This window comes from Protopterus annectens, chromosome 3.part0, assembly GCF_019279795.1.
Source record: "Protopterus annectens isolate FY-2018-M chromosome 3.part0, PAN1.0, whole genome shotgun sequence".
NCBI lineage: Eukaryota > Metazoa > Chordata > Ceratodontiformes > Protopteridae > Protopterus > Protopterus annectens.
In genome coordinates, this window is record NC_056731.1 from 1,755,465,761 (window position 1) to 1,755,482,902 (window position 17,142).

The 17,142-nt window shown below is 38.6% G+C and overlaps 1 protein-coding gene across 1 annotated transcript in view; it reads left to right on the plus strand.

Annotated features, from left to right (window-relative positions):
* The window catches only part of MRPS28 (mitochondrial ribosomal protein S28), a 1,287,728-nt gene that overhangs the window by 1,048,697 nt on the left and 221,889 nt on the right, over positions 1 to 17,142 (plus strand). The window lies entirely within an intron of this gene.

The window sequence follows — 17,142 nt, forward strand, 5'->3', positions numbered from 1 at the left end:
AAATGTGTTTGTCTTGGTATCCATTTTCTGAAAGAAATGAACTCTGAAACTAAAATGTATGACATTAGTTATTTCAGTCCTCTATGATTTGCCAAAAAACACACATTTTATGAGGAATAGGATATAAGGCAAAAATCTGGACATTCTGTGAAAATCTGGACAGTTGTGAGGTATGCTTGTAGTGTAAAGTACCCTAGCTCTACTTTTGGTATACAAGTTAGCTTCTGCACATTTGTACATGATGTCTTTCATAAGTTCATAGATTTATAGGTAACTACTAGGCAATCAGTCTGCAGACCATTACAAGCATAGGCAATAACTTGTGTTCAGAAGTTCCTCCAGCCTGAAGGAGGGCAACAGAAAATAGACCAGGGCTTCCCATCCAGTTATCTAGGTGGCACACTTTTATTGCTTCTGCCTTATTATATTTCTAGCCAGGTCATCTTCCCTTGGTAGACACTAACATTTACTATCTCCTCCACCATTTGAAATGACAGTTAAAATGATTCCTAGTTCTGTATGCTATGTTTTAAACACTTGCATTTATTTAAGGAACATCAAGTTAATTTCAAGTGTGAGCATAGGACAACACAAATAGATGATGGGCATGTCTGGAGTATGTAAAAATGACTGCAGTATAGGAATAAACAGATTTATAACTCAACATTTTAAACCAGTTAAAACTGTATGCTGTAGAAGTAAAGAATGTCTGTATAAAAGGCGCACACTGATATGGCCACACAAGTGCACATATTTGTTTATGATTATGGCCCCTGTAGTGGCTGAAATTTTGGGAGGGACAATCAGTGAGAGAGGGTGAGTAAGGTTTGTGCATTTTAAACACTGATGGACCATTGTTTATGATTATAAGCCTGTATTTCTTTCTCTTTACTGAATGATATTTCAGTGTGTGCCATGCTCACAGATTTTTAAACTGTATTTCTAACCTGTGTTGCTACCCTGTGACATCCAGGTTCACTTTTCAGCCTTGCATCTAAAACGTGAATTGCCTAATAATTAGCTTGTAGTTCTCCTGTTGGATTCCTGGCTCGGTGGCTGCTGTGTGGAATATTCATGCCCTTCTTTCTAAGTTGCACTTGCTGGAGGTTCTGGTTTCCTCCCACATTTCAAAGGCACTCTAGTAGATTGAATTGGAGATCCTCCATTTTACTTGTAGGTGTGTGTGTGTTGTGTGTGAATGTATTGGTGTGTCATCAACTGGGCTGCCACCCTCCCTAGCACAGGTTTCATGGTTTACACCCATTGTCTTTTGGGATAGGCTCTGGCTTCCATACAACCCAGAATAGCATAAAGTGGGTCTTGACAATGAATCATTGGTTAGATGGATGCTATTAAACTACTCACAGCTCTTTGTAACATTGCTGTTCATAAACGCAAAAGCTAGTTACCTGATGTAGATCAAAAGAATAATCACTGCTTGTGGAAGAAAAAAAAAATCCCTCAGCCATCTGTATGTTTTGACTGCTCTAAAATATGCAAAATACCCATATATTTCACTTATGCTAACGGATGGGTTTTGTGTTTATAGCTTTTCATGACTTGGGGCATTTGACATGTCCACATTGATGCCACTAACTAGAGCAGTAACTATAGGAAATTCAGATTTGCTGTTTGTGTATATGTCTTTCTTTTACAACGTAATCACTTTGCTCTTCATTACTGGTGCTATGGTTTCCAGTTTAATAAAAATAAAAAAAGTCCCTCAATACCACAGGGGAAAACCCAAGGACAGGCATTTGCTAAAGCTGCATTCAGTCAAGAGACTTATAAAGTGGTACAGTAATGGATTATTATTATAGGAAGCATAGCTGGATTGTAAGAGTGTGAAAGGCAGAAGATGCGCCAGCAGAAAGCATCACTCTCTGTTACTACCCATCTTTTCTGTACTAAAAATGTGCAGTGTCTCAGCCTGTGGCTTTTCTAAAATTAAATGCAGATTTGAAACTTTTAGCTTCTTTGTAGAAAGAATGCAGTATAAAAACAGACTGCTGATTCTCTTCCTTGTTAGCATTAAGTGACCAGGTCTTGATTACTTTTTCTTCTGTCCTGACTGTGTTTAATGACATTGAGCCTTTTGCAAAATTTAAAAATGCTAGCTCATGAATTTCACTGGAAAATTTTTGTCTTTTTCCGGTCATAGCTATGGATAATATCATTGAAAATTGCAAGTGATATGTTTTTAATTGAAAGCATTATTAAAATTAATCTAATCTAGTTGTTTATTTGGCTAAGTGACATTGTGGCTTACTTGGCTGTTCCTTGTATTCCTTGACCACATAACTACATAAAACTGAAGTACAGTAAATTAAAAACAAAAGGAAGCTAGTTTTCATTGAAAGTAAAAAAGCAAATGTTGGCATTTCATACACATATTTCTTTAAGAATTTACTATGGAAAAATGTTTACAGTCTCAGTTTAACCTGTTCTACACTTTTATTTTCATACAGAGCCTGTTAATTTCTTTCAGCTTACTGAATAGTCAGGAGGGACTTCAATTTTAAGAGTCAGTATTATTAAGTCATACATTGCCATGGCAGGCTAGCCACCCAGCAGTGTAAACCTTGGCTGAAGAGGATTGTCACTGCTGGTAACAACTGACCCATGGGAAAAAGGGGTTGGGGATGGATGGATTATAAAAAAAAAAAAAAAAAACAGGTCATGTATTGCATCCTGTAATGCAATGTATACACAGAATCCAGGCTGTCTGTTTGCAGTGCCTTTAAACATTTTCTTCACAACGCAAGGTATATTCCTTTGGTAATATCTAATAGGGTAGACAGTGCAGCTAAAACTGCAGTAGTTTAAAATGTTACAATACAGCAGCTTAACCAACAAATGTTGTCTTCCCTCCACCCAGTCATTGAATAAAAGGTTCTGATTTTTAGCAACATGAATGGTAGAAGGGATAAACTGGAAGGTAAGCTGCAGATTCAGACATCTTTTCAAGAAGTTTCCAAACATTTATGGTACAAACTCTGCCAAGTTTGTATTCTCAGCAAAGCAAAATAGGGAGTCCATTATCTAATTTATGCTAATGTTTACCTGATGAGGTATGTTCTATCATTTGAAAATGAAACGGGACTTTATGTATTTCATAGTTTCTGTGAAACTGATTTTACAAAGTTGTTTGGCCATTTTCTTTTGTCTGCCAAGGTTGTCTGTATAAAGTTTGTCTTTATAAACAGTTTTATTAGTTGTTGTATTTGTTTTCATATTGAAATTTGCAGTAAAATCTGCTAACCCATATGTGACTTGGATATCCCACCTGTGGGCCAGTAATCAAAGAATCTCAGTCCTCACCACTGGCACTTGTGGGGGATGTTCACTGGGAGGATAACAGGTACACACACATTATTCCCAGATGCAGTTGTCTGCATCAAGTGCAGTTTCCCTTAAGAGCACAGAGATAACAGTCAGTCAGGGGCTGGTTTCTCACTCTTTCTCCAGATCTGCAGTAAGACCCCCCTCCTCCCACTGGCACAGCTATAGAGTTGAGATTTCAGCTCAGTGACCAAGACAAGACCTCCATCACCCTCTCTGTCCAACCAGTGCTTCATATCCCTGCCCAAGTAGCTGACACACACACACTCTTTTAGGTTTGATTTACACAGACACACACACACACCCACCTGGGAAAGGCTGGCACAGGTTTACTAGCTATGCCCCTTTCTGCCCAGACTATAAGGTAGTTTCCACTGCCACCAGTCACTCTTCGACAGCTACTTTAAGGCCCTTAACAAAAGGTGACCAATTTTATTGTGTAATAATATTAATGCAAATGGTAGTTTAACCCAAGAGCAAGGCTATTAGGAGTGGCCCACACAGTGTCACCAAATAAATATGCAAGTACACTCAAAACTTAAATATCTCTACAAAGATCAGCCACAATGAAAGGTTTAAATATATTTAATAATAAATAATAACAGAACAAGAAAATACTAAGTATATATTCACAGTGACAGCAGAGTTCAAAACACAGGAATATTTAAAATAACATTGCAGGACAGGCTCAGATAAATAAAGAAAAACAAAATAATATCTAAACCAAGCTTCACTATATTCATGACTGTATCTAAGAGAATTTGTATACCCTAAAAACTTACGAATAGAGCAAGACAGATGATGTGATGAATGGTTCTTCTTGTCAGAAAATACTTCAATACAATTGAATACATTCCAGCATGTATATTCGGGTTTTTCACAGCTGTGTTGTCATTTTATGCAAATAAGTAATATTGCTTTAAAAAATCTATAAACCTTTTTAGCAAGAGGAAATATTTTAATTTTTAATATATATTTTTGCAACACATGTATTTGTTTTATTTAAAATAGTTAAATATGATTAATATTTTGGTGTAATAAATTCATTATGAATAACACTGTTTGATATATGAGTTTTTTTTAATTAGTGCTTGTGAGAAACAGTCAGCAGCAAATCTATAGTTCTGGGTCTGGATTTTACGTATTATGTACAGTTTAATCTATATTTATATTTAAGTCAAATTCTAATATTATTCAACACTCTTTGGTGTAAAAGCAAACAGTCTGGAGGTGAGAAACGCTATGACCATTAGAAGTTAATTAACTGAAATGTTTGCACTTTGAAGGCGTAAGTACTACAGCAGTTTAACTATACTTCTTGTAACATTAAAAGATTTCAGTCTTTCAGATTTGTGTGGTTTCTTAATAAGATGAATTTTAATTTGCATTAACCTAGATTACACTATGTTTATATACAACAAATGGATAAAAGAGAAAGATTAAAATACATAGCAGAGACATACTATGCTGCTTCGCTGCAGTCTTCAGACCAGCCAGTCTACCAAGTTAAACAAATAAATAAATATAATTACTCTAGTTTCATGTCTTCCTGCTTCTGTAACTAAACACAGCAGTGGCTGTGTAACTATTATAGACCAGTTTATTCCATTACAGTGAGACTGTTCATGCTGATGTTGAAAGTGAAGCTTGAGACATCATCATGAATTGTAACCCTGAGGTAGGAGGTGCTCCGGTTATTGCTTATATTGGAGAAGCTTAATAAAAAAAGAAACGTGTCTCAGTGTAGTATAGCAGTATCTATGGTGACAATATACCAACAATGCCCACATGTCTTCCCTGGGATGGAACAGTTGCTTGTAGGGGCAAGAATATAGTTGCATAAATAACCATTCTCCTGTGCGACAATATGACTCTACCCTAGGGTTCCTCATTCTCCTCAGTAGCCCTAATCTGGGGTGGAGAAAAATCTAGATAAACTAGCCAGATTTGGTAGGCACAGTGAATGAGGAGAGGCCCCAGGGAGCTGCTGATGGTTAGCTGTGGGGAGACAAAAGAACGAATGAGAGGAATTAATGCTTAAAAGAGGACCCATTCTGCCCACTTTAAGAGCACACTTAAACAAGATGACAAAGAACTTAGGGTACTGTTAGGAAGCTCAAAGCTAAATATGCACTTAAAGTAACCTTTGAAGCCAAAAGCAACTACAGATTTTCTATAACAATATTAGAAAGTTAAAAATAAACACCTGACAATGCTCAGAGCTGTCCCAAAGGAAATGGCTAATATCTTAGCTGACAAAAGTAGTGCAAAGTTTATACTACACTGAGGCTGAAGATACAGCAAACCTACTGGCTGATACATTTAGCTCAAACTTTACTTCTCTCTTCCCTCTGTATGTCCCTCAGGAAATACCTGAAATTGGCTTGCCAGCTACCACACAAGACCAAATCCTAAAAGTGCTATCAAAAACTAAAAATACTGCATCAGTGGGTCCTTACAATATCCCTGGATGCATTTTCTATAGCATGAAACATGATTTAACCACACGCCTAACAATACTGTTCAGTCTCAGCCTACATACAGAATTTATTCCAAACAAATGAAAAATAGCTACAATCTTTTCTCTGCATAAGGGAGGACCTTCCACAGACCCGTAAGTCTGACCAGCATCTTATACAAAGCTATGGGACGACTTACGGAATTGATCAGTCAAGACATAGGGAATCTCCAGACACTGGATCTGTCTCAGTTTGGTTTCATCAAGGGCAGGTCATGCTTTCTTAACCTGGTGTTTTTTTTTTTTTTTTTTTTTTTTTAAAGGTAACCAAAGCAGCGGATGAAGGTAAAATGGTGCACACCGCATACTTCGACCTGGTCAAACTTTTTGGCACAGTCCCCCATTCAAGCACAGTAGAAAAACTAAATAAACTGGGAATAAACCCTTACGTCATTGGATTGCCAAACCTCCATAAAAAGACTGGTCAATGGGGAAACAGGAGAGACATTGTCTTCAAGGGAGGAGGGGCTGTGGCTGAGTCACTCTACATGCTGGACAGTATGCCAGCAATGTTCCAGCATTCTGTGCTGTGACCTCACCTGTTTGGCATCTACTTTTCTGAAGTAAAAGCCAATGATAAAGGGCACCAGATGACTGCAAGCTAGGAGCAGTCATTGAATTCACAAATAACTTACCCATCCTGTATGAAGGTTTGCTCAAATAAAGAGCTGGTGCCAAAATCATGTACTGATAGTAGATGACAAAATACATCATTATATTCTTTGGGAAGTCATCTACCTCGGGGAACTGCTACATTGACAGCAAACCCCTAAGAGCTGACCCAGTTCATGATTTGGAAACTTATTTTGACAGTGACCTAACTTTTGATCAACATGCATCTTCTGTTCTAAGAAAGTCCTTCTATATTGCACAGCTTATAAACAAAGGGATTGTGTCTAGATCTAATTATGTCATTGCCCCCCCCCCCTTTACTCAGTCTTTATTATGCCAGTCATTGAATCTAAAGCTCCCTTTAGCATGTATCTGTCTAGTCACATCTCTCTCTCACTAGCCGGTGACATCCACCCCAACCCCGGACCCATCTCGAACATCAATCTCACCAAACCCTCCACTCAACCCACAAACTCAAAGTCCGTTTGCCTTACAACACTTAATGCACAAAGCCTAAAAAACAAAATCCCTAACCTCCATGCCTGGCTCTCCCATAACCATGCCGACATTACCGCCATTTCGAAACCTGGCTGAAAACCTATATAAAAGATAGCAAAATCCTACCACCAGGTTTCCAAATCATTCGCAATGACAGAGCCCACAAAAAAGGTGGAGTGGCAGGAATCTACCCCACCTCCCATACCATAACTCCCTACTCCAATAAAATGCCAACCTTGCCAATGCTGAAATTACAATAGGTTTACTAAAAATAAACAAACACAAGTCCATATGTATCGCTATCTTCTATATTCCCCCTGGTGATAATATCAAAACTCTTGAAAACATCCTGTCCTGGTTCTCCTCCAATATAAAAAAATGAAGTCTGTATACTCGGTGATACCAACATCAACTGGAATACTATTAACTTTGAAGCCCCGTCCCACACAGTCAACCTGTACAACTTCTCCCAACTAATACAGTCTCCAACCAGAGCAAATAAAGATTGTACCATCATTGACTGGATCCTAACAACTCACCCAAACCTTATCACCAAAGCCGGGACATTACTTGATCCTCTCAGCAATCACCTACCAGCCTTCACAGACCGTCTCCCATCTCCATTGCATAAACAACACCACTACATCCAAACCCACAACCTCTCCTCTTTCAACTCTCTAACTTTCTCTGAATGCTTAAAGCATACTGACTGGTCCCCTCTAAAAACCCTTCCTCTAGATGATGCCATTTCCTACTTTAACCACTCATTCCTAACCCTTCATCAGCAAGCCCCCCCGTTGAACGAAACCCATCAAAACCAATCCCTGCCCATGGTTATCGAAAGATACTAAACTAGCCTTGCACCAAAGGGAAAAAATGGAAACAATGTCAAAAACATAAAACCCTAACACCCTCCTACAGTATAAGCAACTATGAAACTCCGCAAAAAAAAAAAAATGATAATTAAAGACCGCAAAGCCGACTATTCCAAACCCCAGTCCTTGCACTCAACAAATCCCAAAAAATTCTGAGACTGCATCTCATCCATGCTGCATCCTGGCAACAAAGAAAACCCTTGCCCAGACCCTAACCTCTACAACCTTGAAACAGCCAGCCAGTTCAGCTCATTCTTCAGAATGCATAGCTAAACTATCAACCTCCTTTCCACCACCCTCTTCCACGACCACCCCCTCCTGCCCCAACCACCACCCCAATCATCAGCCTTCCTCCATATCCTTCTGCCACAAGCCCATCCCCTCAAGCACTATAATGGTTTACCAGCTACCTCAATTACAGGCAGCAATCCACCAAATGGCAGCACTCCAATTAATACAGGTGTTCCCCAGGGTTCAATAATGGGTCCTCTCCTCTTCAGCATATTTGTCAATAACTTTCATCTAACTCTCACCCATTGTTCTGTCATCCAATATGCAGATGACTCAACACTAATCTGCACCTCAAAATCTCTCACCGAATTACAGCATCTCACCCATGAAGCATTCAACTCTACTAAGCATTGGATTCCCTGAATGACCTCGCCCTAAACCCCAAAAAAACTAAACTCCTATTATTTACCCCCACAAAATCTAGCCCTATCAACAAATCTCTATTTATTGTCACTTCCCAAGACAACACCATCTTAGAAGTGTCTCTAGTGCAAAACTGCTAGGCGTCATCATCGATTACAAATTAACCTTTGACCTTCATATCCATAGTAACATCAAAAAGACAAATCAAAAGCTTGGTGCCTTATACAGACACAATTACTACCTCAGTCTCTCCGCAAAAAAGGCCCAAGCCTCATCATTTCTACTTCCTACTCTGCTATAAGGTGCTCCCATCCTCTCCAACCTACAATCCTCCCTAAAAAGCAAACTCGACTCCTGCTACAATAAAATCACCAAATTTGCTACAAACGCAAAATACTCTACCCACCACTGCTCCTCACTGCATCAACTCAATTGGCTTGAATCTCCCCACCATCGTACTTACATACAATTAACCACAGCCCATAAGATAATCTTCCAACCAGAAAGCTGCCCTTCCCTCTCATCCATACTAACCACGTACCACACCAATCGCCATCTCAGGTCAGAAAACAAAATGTTGTTGTCTATGGAGAAACCCAAACTCTCAGCTGGCAAAATGCTGTATTCCTATGCTGTCTCCAAATTATGGAACAATCTGCCTCCATCTCTCAGAACTATCAGTAATCCTGCATCCTTTAAAATAATCTCTAAAAGTGCATCTTCTCTCTCATTGGCTATGCTCCTGTACCCCACCAAAAAAAACAAACACCCGACTTCCCACTGTAGACCCCTATTTCTGTCATTATTTATAAAACTCTACACCTTTCTTCTCTTCCACCTCCTGTCTCTTTCTGCTGCCTACTTCACATCTCTAACTCATTCTTTTCATTTGCTTTGCACCCTGATATCTATACTTCTCAGCTTCTAACTCTATACTTGAATATACCTATACTAATGCTCTCAGCTCATACGCTTCTGCATCCTTCCTTCCTGTTCACAACTGATTTTCTATACACTTTGCCATTTCTACTATCACGGTTATACACTCTTCTACTATCACTCTCTTCCAACTGATAATAACCTCCCACATTATTTCATCTTATGTATTAACCTTTTTCTCTCCAACAGACATTTGTTTGTAATTAATGTATGATATCACTGTTATATTTGTGTATTTTTACATTTCAAGTTTGCATTCAATTTTTCAGTGGATCTGCTTTGTTTTTAATTGTTTTGTATGCAATATTGTGGAGCTTTTCTCATCAGGCCTTCACTGAAAATGGGCTCTTCCTAGGCCCAGTGGTCTTTCCCAGTCAAATGCAATAAGTAAATAAAAAGACTTCTCCTCAAACTCAAACCCTGTCTCAATGCACCCGACAACCTTCCACCCACCTTGCTCAAACAATCTGCAGACAGCATTGCCTATCCCATCTCTATTCTTATAAATAGATCCATACAAGAATCATATGTCCCTTCTATCTGGCACCATGCTTACATCATCCCCCTACACAAAGGTGGCAAAAATACTGATACCACCAACTTCAGGCCTATTGCCATCTTTTCCCCTCTTTCTAAAATGCTAGAGAAAACAATACCAGCACAACTCATGGCACAACTAACACTAAACAATATCCTCTCCCCTACTTAACACGGCTTCCGCCCTGGCCACAGCACCATGACTGCCCTTCTTTCCTTTCTTGAAACTATAAACCTCGAACGTGACTCAGGCAAGTTCGTATCCACACTATTCCTAGATCTGTCAAAGGCCTTTGACACCATCTCACACACCCTACTTATATCCCAGCTCTCCACCCTACACCTCTCTCCCACCACTATCGCCTAGTTTTCCAGCTACTTGTCCAACCGCCAACAAGCTCTCCAGTGGAAAACTTCAATCTCTCCCTTCCTTCCCACACCCACAGGTGTCCCACAAAGTTCTGTTCTTGGCCCTCTTCTCTTCAATCTATTCAGTAACAACTTTCACCAATCCATCCCCGACTCATCTACATCCAATATACAGATGACTCAATCATCTGTTCAGCCTTCTCCCACTCCGAGCTCCTAGCAAAAACCCAACTAGCCTTCTCCAAAACAGAAACCTGGATGCAGTCTAACCATCTTGCACTAAATGTAAATAAAAGCAAACTAATGTTTTTTCCCCTACCAAAAGCTCCATTGGCAAATCCACATTCACCATACAGAGCCATAACAACACCCTCCTTGAAATTGTTCCCAACACCAAGCTTTTTGGCATCATTATTGATGAAGAACTAAAATTTGACACCCACATCCACTCCACAATCAAGAAAATCCACCAAAAGTTAGGTCTCCTCTACAGGCACAACTGCTTCCTAAGCCCCTCTACCCATCAAACTCTTGCATCCATCTTCCTACTCCCCTCCCTTATGTATGGTGGCCCTCTTTTCACCAATCTCCATCTTGGCCTTTGGTCCAATCTTGAATCCTGCTATCACAAGATCTCCAAATTTGCAACCAACTCAAAAAACTCATCCCACCAATGCCACTCCCTCCTTACCCTCAACTGGAATGAACTACTCAACTACCTCAATTACCTACAACTCACCATTGCCCACAAGCTCATCTTTAAACCTGCCAACTGCCCAGCTCTCGTTACTTCCTTAAAACTTTACATTCCCAACTGCTCACTCAGGTTTAAAAAAGAAAATCTCCTTCAGATCCACAAACCTGCACGACTTCCTGGCCATCTACTGCTGTCCCACTCCTTAGCTAACAGTAGAACTGTCTCCCCACACACCAACACAACCTACCTAACCATACAAATTTCAAATCTCAGCTACTCTCTCATCTTTCTTCCAAATGGGAATGCCCTTGCCATGCTTCAACTTAAACCCTTTCCCCCATTCCACCTTGCACTGACTCATCCAACTACCTCTACTATTACTTCATCCCACCCAAAACAATCCCTCCCCTACTAAAAACTAATGTTCTCTCTAATATCTATTGTACTATACTCTCCGATCTCAAATATACTATTACCCTCTCCATGCATAATATTTTCCTAACCTACTAATGGCTAGTAGCTATATATTTTGAAATGTTAAACCTACAATTGAGTTTATAACAAAAATATTCACTTTATGTAAATGTTGAAATTTCTGTATTGAATTAGTCTTTTCATTTTTGTAACATTGTGACAAGCCAATTGCAAATATCATGGAGCTTATCGGTAAATGTTTAATTAGCTGTATGAACTATTTCCTTTTGTAACATGTGAAATGCAACTTGCAATTATTGTGGAGCTTTTCTCCCCGGGCCTCCACTGATAACGGGCTCTTCTTGGCCCAGTGGACTTCCCAAGTCATCAAACTTAAATAAATAAATACATTAAATAAAACTACACCTACAGAGATACCATACCAAGAGGATACAAGTCCTAAACATCATGTCCTACATGGACTGACTCAAAATACTGTCACTATACTTGGTGTCCTACAGACTGCTAAGAGGTGATTTGTGTCTGGCGTGCAAGGCTTCCTCTGGCTCATTACTGATGGATTTAGTGCATATCAGGAAGTCAGATGGCATCATAAATACTCAGTCTAGGGATCTAAACCAGTTCTGCAACATCAGCAGAATGGTTTGGAGGGACAGGTATATCTCACAGAGGATACAGCTGCTGTGGAATAGACTTCCCATACACATATAAAGCAAAGTTCATCTCTGTCCATGTTCAGTTGCAACTTAGATTTATGGATGAGAAATAGAAAATTTATCCCAGGACTACTCCCTCTACTACTAATGAAAATAGGTAGCTCCTAAATGCTTTATCCCATGCATGGGTCCACCCAAATTATTTATGATATGATCCTGGTTATTCTCATTAGGAGTAATATATAATTATTAATCAAGGTATGGGTAATGCCAGTCTGTAGACAAATGGGATAAGTTATTTCAAGCACAAAAAGGAAAATTGGCTAAGCTTAAAATAGCCTTCAAGGGAAGCTAGCCTAGTACTTACCTATGAACCTAGAAGTTTGCTGCATGCACATTTATAACTGTTTCACAGATTCTACAATCCTATCCCCCCCCCCCCCAATAATTACTGTGGAGTAAGTCCAGTCTGCCCTCTTAAATGCAAAGAATGCTAAATCCATGAGCCCTGATAACATACAAAGTTACTTGCTATCATTACTAAATGTGGCTTATCTGAACCCCAACTTTTAATCTTACTCTCTACTCTGACTGCATTCCTGAAGGCCTAGAGAACAACCATTGTGATATAATTTTACAATTGTGGCACAATCATGGATCCTGGTAGCTACAGACCAATTTGTCAAACACTAGCCTTGTACATAAAGTTGTGAGATGTATTATCTCAAGCATCTTTAGTTTGGACATTGAAAATGTCTTAACTGTAAGCACTCATCAATTTGGCTTTTTCAAAGACAGGGCCTTTCTCTTTAATGTTTATATAAGTGTATACATCATAACTGGATCTGGCTAAGGCCTTTGGCACTATTCCTATGCAGCTATTATTGTCAGAGTGGTAAATCTGAGTGTAAGTCCATCTGTTGTGCTTGGATAGCTGATTGGTTAAGTGACAGAGCCTTTGTGGGTAGAGTTGCCGGTACCTTCAGTAGAGTACTACATGACTCAGTATTGGGCCTTCTCTTATTTTCCATCCACTTGTTAGACTGTCAAACCCACACTGCTGACTTTTTGTTATCTAAGTTTGTGGATGACTGTAAAATTGGGTGCTATTTGTTCCTCCACTGTTGCAGAATTGCTCCTGTGTGGGTTAGATTATGTTAAAACTTAGTGCAAGGGCAGTGGTCTCTAAATGTAAAATGATATAGTATAGTTAATTTTGGCTATCAAACCATTTCTATGGAATACCATATAGCTAACCCCCTTCCTGTCAGATAGTGTCATAAAGGATTTAGGCACTGTTGTTGATAATTCCTTATCTTTTAGTCAATCATGTCTGGATAGCTGAAATACCAAGAATCATACTAACCCTTCTGTCTCAACTAATTTCCAAAGGCATCTCCCCTAAATTCAATTAACTCCCAAATCCCCTTTACTTATCTGTTATGTGGCACATTAATAAATAAAATATCCCTTTTGGCAGGTATTTGTTGAAACATATCACTTAACTTGCGAAACCTCATAACTAAAAAGATCTAGTGGCGTCAAGACCCTCAGTTATCCAGACAGACCGCCTTCTGCCTGTACTCTGTCTCATACAGACTCCTCCTTGGTGATCTATGTCTTCACTGAATAAGTGGTTCCTCAAATACCTGCTTAAAGGATCTGAGACCTTCATCAGCAGATGAGACACAGTGGAGTGATACATTCGTATGTAATGGTCTGTAGACTGCCTCATACTTGCAGATGAATCTGTAATATTCATTATTTTATAACTATCTTGGTAATGTAAGAGAGTCAGTACATATATGTGTTATATAATAGTAGAGAGATGCTTTAGTGGTTGGCATTTGATCCTTAAGCGTTGATTTAAGCAGTCTTTATGTCTTTAAGCACTTTATTAATATAAAGACATCTCTTGAAGAAAATAAATGTATATTATATATCAAAAGGAATAAGACAAGTAATATAACATATTGCTTGTTGCTGCCTCATTTGTGCCAGCTTTTGTTTAAAATAGCAGCTGACAGGCTAGCCATATATCAAAGTGGTCATACTGTAAGTCTCTCCATCTAACATTAACTATAGAATCATGCGTCATAAGACCATACGTTATGCTTATAGCAAACACATAGCATGATAACAGAAATAGAATGTGGATTTGATTTGCAACAAGGAATCCTTCTTATACACACCACTAATACAGTCCGTTTACATTATCTGAAATTCCAGAAATTGTACAGATGATTGTTACTTTAAGTGCCAGTCATTACTGTGATTCAGCTTTAATTTCTTCTGTTCTCTTATGTAAGTAGACTAAAATCAGTTTTTAAATGTGATATACTTAAAAGAGAAAACTATAACACTGGTACCAACAGTAAACAATAATAAATGCAGGTTGTGTTGATCTTGTCACAAATGTTGCATTGTAAGAAATTCCTTGTTTGTACCAGTACCCACTTTGCTCCAATTCTAAAAGTGTAAAGTATTTCTTTTTTTTTTTAGGGAAAAAAGAAAACGTTGACACTGATCTTGAATTCACATAAACAAGGAACTGCTTGCATGGGTAGCCTAGTTTAATTTGGGACAGGGTAGCTGAGAGACTTGTAAGAAAGCTTGCATTTTAGTTGTCACACAAGATCAACATGAATGAGTTTCACAGTACACTTAATCAAAAAACATATTTTCAAATGGCAAATGATCAAACATTCAAACATATAATCAAAAAGCATGAAATGTATTTTTGCAGGGGGCAAGCACCCCTGGACCCCTCTGCTAATTATATATACCAACTCTGAGCTCACAATACAGGCAGGAAAGAGTAAAGTCCCCAATCCCCATTGCACTGTGATGTTGTGTGTGTGTGTGTGTGTGTGTGTGTGTGTGTGTGTGTGTGTGTGTGTGTGTGTGTGTGTGTGTAAAAAATATACTCAAATGAAGTTATGAAATTCTTGTACCAGGCAGTCTGTGGAAGGGTAATAATGTACTCTTATCATTAGGTAACCAGAGAATTTGGAGTGTGTAATGCCAAGAGCTAAAAACAAAATATTTTGATCATTTTTAATATAAAATGTATTTTTTTCCAATTTTTTTGCCTTTGCTGCTTGTTGATCATAAGCTTTCTGCTTACTAATGAATCCATTTGTTTCCCATCATGGAGGGAGGAGTCAGCTGGGAGACACCACTTACGCAGCCATTAGGAGTGGTTTGTTTTTTTTCTTCCTTGTGCCCTATCACTATGAGCACAGTTGACAGAGTGCCTGGGGTGGGGGGGTCATGCAGTGTCTTGACTGGAGGGACTGAATGTCCCCTCAATTATGTCAGGTGCATTCTATCTAAGCAGTCCCAAACCTCCCCAAAAAGCATGAGCAATGGTTTCCCCAGGCTAAATTAGAGAAATCACACCAACATCTTGTGCCTCTGAGTGTACGCAGCCCCCAACCCCCTGGAGAATCGAGAGGACTACACCCCTTCAGACATCCCCCTACCTGTCTGGCTTCTCCAATATGAGAGCCGGTAACTGAACTCCAGTCACCACAGTCACAGTGAGAGCTCTGTCCTTCTGCACCATGGAACCAGTCTAGTTAAGTAAAATGTGAACAAAACTACCAAGCAAGTGACTTGAGTGTGGGTTATAATGTGTTAGAAAAAGTGAGTAACAAGGTAATCATTTTATTCAGAAGGAACAGTAGAACAAAAATGCATTTTAACAAAGTTAATTAAAATACGTTAAATGGACTGCTAATACATAAACAGGGGAATGGTATGCATTTGGAGCTGTAGTTAGAATTTGTAAGAAAAGCTACATTGTTAATATGTCATTAACTGAAGGAATGGGGTAATCTTTTTTAATGCTTGAAAAGAGGGCATCCAGATATATCATATAAGCCTGTCGGACCCAAATGCTTGCAACTCTTCTATACACACACAACTGTGCTGTTGTCTTTGCACAAAGTATGTGGCACAATATATACCATTTGTTTTGGCACCATGTTTTAGTGCAATTTAGTTTATTATGTGGTCACATTATTTGGCACAGTACTGTGTTACATTAAGCACTGCAAACTGCTTTACGTTTTCAAGAGTGGTTTACCATTTTAGCCATAGAATTGTGCTTTTTAATAGTATTTCCCCATGTTGACTACTATCCAGCAGGCTTCTGTCCCTCTCTTCATGAGGCATCATCAAACAGTAGCCCAAGTTGAGGTTGTGGTTAAACCCAGTCACTGGTCACTGACATAAACACTGGCATCACCCCAGAGGTATTCCATGTCTTCACCTATATGTGCACATGTTCCCCTCGCATATACCTGCAAGGGCTGGAGCACTGTCCCTATATTCTATAGAATCATGTCTAACTTAAGATGTAAATGTAACATTTTTTATTTATATATATATATATATATATATATATATATATATGTGTGTGTGTGTGTGTATGTGTATATATATATATATATATATATATATATATATATATATGTGTGTGTGTGTGTGTATATATATATATATATATATATATATATATATATATGTGTGTGTGTGTGTGTGTATATATATATATATATATATATATATATATATATATATATATGTGTGTGTGTGTGTATATATATATATATATATATGTGTGTGTGTGTGTATATATATATATATATATATATATATATATATATATATATATAGATATATATAGTAACTGTAGTAGCGCTAATCCTCATGGACCTTTTTCATTGTCTGGGACCCCTGTCTGCATAGGTGACTTGCTCAGAATCACACAGTATGAAAACGGAGACTGGGAGAATAAACCCTGATCACAGGAAGCAGTTTATTAACAGCTCATAGCCTTAATCCTATGTACTAACTGCCAGATAGCCCTCTGCACTAATTGCGTTAAAGATTATGTACATCGTGGGAAATGAAATGCAGCACCTACAAATTCTATTCCACCTTTTTCATAGAGTTCAGTAGTGGCTATAGGTGCTGTTCTGTTTCTGTCTTCACATAAACTGT